Consider the following 6,251-nt stretch of genomic DNA (forward strand, 5'->3'; position numbering starts at 1 on the left):
CTGAACTAAATAAATAAGACCGAGGGATAGGGGAGGAGAGTCAAGGTTGCGGACGCTAGGACAGCTACCTCGAATATCTCCGAACGACAGTAAACTCTAAGAATCAGCAACCACCATGTCCAGATACACCTGGATCTGCACACCTTTTTCATGTCTTGGCGGGAGGGAGATAAGGATATCTCGTCTTAATAATGAATCAAATGAAAGTGAAAGAAATCGAATTTCACACCTTTTTCCTTTTCTGACGAACCATTCATTCCCTGCAAAAATCCTACTCTTCCTTATTATTTTTTTTTTTTTGTATTTATTACTTTTTTATTTACAAATTAAAAAAGAAAGATCTAAATGAAATTCAAAATACTAAATAATCTAAACTAAAATAATCGAAATAAATTCAATTGAAATAATTCCAAAATATAAAAATACTACTACTATATTTCTAATGGCGATTCTAATGAATAATTCATCAATAACGAATAAAAAAAATTCTATGCAATTCTGAAGGGGGAAAGATCCCTTGAATAGAATCATTCGATAATATTGACAATTTCAAAAAACTAATCATACTATGATCATAGTATGATGACGGTTGGTCAAGCAGGCCCCCATCGTGTCACGACCCCATTTCCCCTTTGCAGGATGTCATGATAGCGCCTAGTCTCTAAGACTAGGTAAGCCTAACATTCATGCAGAAATGACTGAAGCAATAAATTTTAAGTCTCGAAACTTCAACAACTATATAAAATAAAATCGGCAACTCAACATGTACAACTCCCAAAACCCGACGAAATACAAGTCACAGGCTCTATGAAGTGATACTGAATATCTCTATACAATAGTGTCTAAATAAGGATAAGGAAATAAAATAATCCAGGTAGAGGGGAACTCTGAGGCCTGCGGACGCCGGCGGGTATACTTTGAAGTCTCCAAAAACTGAACTCCTGCTAGTGCCTGGACTGGTAGGAAGTACCTGGATCTGCACAAAAAGATGTGCAGAAGCGTAGCATGAGTACACCAAAACGATACCCAGTAAGTGTCGAGCCTAACCTCGATAAAGTAGTGACGAGGTCAGGTCAAGGTCCTACTGGAATAAATGAAAGACCGAACAAGTGTAAGGCAGTGTAATAATGACGGTAATGAAATTAAAATAACAATAGCATATCAAGATTAGCTACATGGAACTAAAGCAATTAGTGCAACATGAAAAAAAAAATAACTAACAATATGCCAAGGAAACAAAAACCAAAGACAAGTGCAAAAATGGAGAAATGCCAACAAGAGTCACTACCGAGGTACCGCCTCGTAGTCTCAAATCACAAGAATAAATCACAATCTTTCCTTATATCACCACGGGAGCCTTTACATTTTGTTTTGAAAATCACTTTCCCGAAATAGCATCCCGCGTTTTAGCCCACCTTATCACACCGCATGACTTCTAGTAGTTTCCCTACTAGCCACGTGTATCAAGCCCCTTATCTCACTGCATGTGTTTCAACCTCGAAACCTTATACCATCGCATGCGTATCAATATCACTACATATCACAAATCACACCTCAAGTAACCAATATCACAACTTGCTAGAGAAACCAAAAAATAACAAAATATTCACAATAAAGAGCACATGGCTCAGCCACGATGTACACAAGAGTCTCAACAATAACAACCAGGATAAACAACTCAACAGAATGGTATTTAACAACTTATTACTTTGTCTCAATATGAATCACGGCCTTTATATCTCAATACCAAATTCATCAACAAGATATTCCACGATTTAACAACTTGAAGTAAAGAGTTCAATAATTAAGTAATGAATACGGAATAAAGGAACAAGAACTTCAATTAAACATGTAGCACAATTAGCAAGTAAGAGAGTACGACAAGTAGACATGTGAAAATAGACAAATAATGATGAATATAACATGTTAAGATAACTCAATTAAGGCATGAAAGGAATTTACATAGCTAAAATCAGTAATTTCCACATTAAGCCCGTGTACACACTCATCACCTTGCTTACACGGCTTCCACACATTACAATTATTACGAACAACACCAATCCTAAGGGATAATTACCCACACAAGGTTAGGCAAGTCACTTACCTCAAACCACGCTATCTCAATCCACTAGAAGGCTTTTCCCTCAATTATCCAACTCCGAACGGCTCGAATCTAGCTAGAACAACTTCATACTATAAATATAAACTATAAGAAACTAATTCAAACAATGAAATTACGATCTTTGCAAAAAATTAAAAAGTCAACCCTAAAAGTCAACCTGGGCCCGCACCTCGGAATCCTACAAAATTTAAAAAAGTTGAACACCCATTCGATAATGAGTTCAACCATACAAGAATTAGTCAAATCTGATCTCAAATTGCCTTTCCTATCCCCAAATTTTAGCCTAAGAAGTTTCAAAATTTTTTTTCCAAATTTCCAACCCCAGAACACTAATTTACTGATGAAAACGACAATAGATTCGTGTTATTTAATCAAATTAGAGTTAGGAATTCTTACCACAATGTTTCCCTTCAAGAACCCTTGAAAAATCGCCTCCCACCGAGCTCTCTAAGTCCAAAAATGGATTAAGAATCAAACCGTCGAATTTTCTTATTTTTGCCTAGCGACTTCCGCTTCTGCGGCCTTTTTGTCGCTTCTGCGACGCCGCACCTGCGGAAAAACCATCTTAGGGGTGGATACCTCTATTCGCTTCTGTGCAAGCGTTTCTATGCACGTTGTCCGCTTCTGAGATCCAAGGCCTCCCTGGCCTTCTCTGCTTCTGCGATGCATCCCTCGCATCGGCAAATCCGCTTCTGCAGAGCATGGACCGCACCTGCTGTCCCAGCTGACCATGACCAAACACGCTTCTGCAGCTCGATTGCCTCTCCTGCGGCGCTGCACCTGCGGCCCAAAATGCGCAGGTGCGATTGCACTAGAAGCAACAGTGCTTCAGCAATCTCACAAGTCCAAACTTGTTCCTGATTCGATCCGAATCTCAGCTAGGGCCCTCGGGACCCCCTTCCGAACATACCAAAAAGTTCCAAAACACATAACAGACCTACTCAAGGCAAAATCACATCAAACAACATCGATTCAATGAAACTCCACCCAAACTCAAGCCTATGAATTATGAGCTTCCGAATTCTAAAACCATTGCTGATTCATACCAAAACAACTCCTATTGTCTTTAAATTTTGCACACAAGCCATATATGACAATACGGACCTATTCCAACTTCCGGAATAGGGATCCGACCCCGATATCAACAAAGTCAACTCCCAATCAAACTTTCCAACCTTCCAAACCTTCAACTTTCCAACTTTCGCCAATTCACATCGAAACGACCTATGGAACCCCAAAATCAAAATCTAGACATGCTCCTAAGTCAAATTAAACCATACGGAACTATTGGAACCGTCAAAACTCCATTCCAAAGTTTTCTACCCAAAAGTCAATCTACAGTCAACTCTTTCAACTTAAAGCTCCAACTTAGGGACTATGTTTCCATTTCACTTCGAAAGTCACCCGAACCCAAAACCAAACACCCCCGACAAATCACATAATCATGATACAACATAGAGGAGGCAATAAATAGGGGATCAGGGCTAAAATACTCAAAACGACCGGCCGAATCGTTACATCCTCCCCCTCTTAAAATAATCGTTCGTCCTCAAACGAGTATAGAGACATAACTAAAGTGGCGAAAAGATGAGGATAACAGCTAAGCATATCATGCTCTGTCTCCCAAGTCGCCTCCTCGACTGGCTAACCCCTCCACTGAACCTTCACTTAAGCAATTTTCTTCGTCCTTAACTTTCGGACCTGCTTGTCCAAAACGGCCACCATCTCCTCAACATAAGACAAATCTTTGTCCAACTGGACTGAGCTAAATTCCGACACATGAGACGGATCATCGTGATACTTCTTGAGCATAGAAACATGGAATACGGGATGAACTGCAACTAGACTAGGTGGCAGCGCAAGCTTGTAGGCCACCTCTCGAATCCTCTCAAGAATCTCAAAAGGCCCGATATACCTAGGACTCAACTTGCCCTTCTTTCTGAACCTCATAACACCCTTCATGTGCGAAACCCAGAGCAAGACTCGTGTCACGACCCATTTTCCTTAATAGGTCATGATGGCGCCTAACACCGTTGTCAGGCCAGCCGATGCGGAATGTGATTAAGTTCTCATTTTACTTTAGCCAAAGACAGTTATACTAGATTTCGAATTTAAAGATAAGACCAGTAAAGATCATAAGGTGCTAAAATAGCGATACAACCACAAAATAAATGTCTACTACTGTGTGTGCCAGAACCTGGTGTCACAAGCTACGGGCGACTAGTAGAATATACACAAAAGAATAATACACTATCCTACTGTTTGGATCAGAATAGACAGAAACAAAAAGTACAAGAAAGGACTTCTTCGACTGCGGATCGGCATGAAAGAGAAGCAGCTCACCGTAGAAGTCCCCAAGCGTGCTCACTGATGCGCACCGGGATGATGTCCAGATCCACCTGCCTCAAATCCTGTACATTTAAGTACAGAAGCATTGTATGAGTACATAAACCACATGTACTCAGTAAGTATCCCGTCTATTCTCGAAGAAGTAGAGACGAGAGGTCGACTTGATACTTACTAAGGTCAAGATAATATAATAATAAAGTGAGATGTACAGCGTGAAGAATTTCCCATAACACAAGTTTAAGAGAAGAGTCATATTCATGTTCTTGACATAATTAAACTAACAGTTTTCCCTTTTTCATATTAAACAAGTGATCATGTCATATCTAAATGTAAGCATATAAATCATGCACAATCATGCCGAGGTCGACGGCCCGCTCCAACAGTAAATAAATTGTGCACTGCTGAGGGTCGAGCGGCACGAACCATAGATGCATCTATTCTCACCGAGGCGATCGGCCCGGTCCATAATCATCAAGAAAATATCAGGAAAGCACATAAGGCTCAATTACATACAAGGGAATTCCTACCAAGACTCAGCAAACTCATAAGTTCACTTTTCATTTCCTCAAGTCTCTAGCAAATCATAAATGATCATATTGGCAATTTAAAACAAGAAATATTCCCCAATTAGACATGACGTGGGTCCTAAACTACCCGAACAATTATCATTATAGTAGCTACGCACGGACTCTCGCCACCTAGTACTTACGTAGCCCCCGCATTTAACAACAATTACTCATTTATAATCCTATGGGGACAATTCCCTCTTACAAGGTTAGAAAGGAGACTCACCTCGCTCCAAACTGCACTTCCAATGTCCAAGAACGAGCCCAAGTCCTTAATTCGAAGCCGAACAATCCCAAACTAATCAAACGAAGTAAGAACTAGTAAATAAAGGCTTACAAGGTCGAACTCTAACTATTTAGGAAATTTTCTAACCATTAACACAAGTTTCCTAAATTTCGACCCCAGGCCCACGTGCCCGGATTCCGAGATTTTTCGAAGGAAGTTGTTCTCTATCACCTAAGGATCACAAATATATGATTTCTAGTTCAATACATGGCAAATTTTTATGATAAATTCTTAGTTTTATTAAAACCCTAGGTCTAGCTCAAATTCTTGATTTTTACTAAAATTTTTGTGTTTAATCTACCTAATATACATGTATTTAAGCTAAGGATGAAGCGAAATTACTTACCTTACCAAGTTATGTGGAAACCCTCTCTTGGAAGAACCAAAATCGCCTAAGTGTAGAGTGAAAAATGAGAGAAATGAGTTTGAGTTTGTATTAAATGAACCCTTCTGCCCCCAGTTATTTCCGCATCTGCGGAAGTATTTCCGCTTCTGCGGAATCCGCTTCTGCGGAATTTGGCCGCTTCTGCGGCTATTGGGATTTGGGGCTCGACTGCTTCTGCAGTCTGGGGGCCGCATAGGCGAAACCGCTTCTGCGGTCCCTGGGCCGCTTTTGCGGTTTCCCCTGGCCTGCCCCTTCTCCGCTTCTGCGATCTAATGACCGCATTTGCGGTCCCGCTTCTGCGGTCCAAGAACCGCAGATGCGGTTATAACAGAAGCAACAAGCTTCAGTCATTTTCCTAATTCTAACTTCACTCGAGCCTCGCTCGTTTGACGCTCGGGGCTCCCGTGCCCCGCCCGAACATACCGACAAGTCTGAAATCACGAGGCGGACCTACTCGAACCCTCGAAACACTCAAAACAACGCTAAATGGAGGAATCAACCCCAAAACCAAATGAATCAAATCATTGAACTTCAAGTTCTTAA

Source organism: Nicotiana attenuata, unplaced genomic scaffold, assembly GCF_001879085.1.
Source record: "Nicotiana attenuata strain UT unplaced genomic scaffold, NIATTr2, whole genome shotgun sequence".
Classification (NCBI taxonomy): Eukaryota; Viridiplantae; Streptophyta; class Magnoliopsida; order Solanales; family Solanaceae; genus Nicotiana; species Nicotiana attenuata.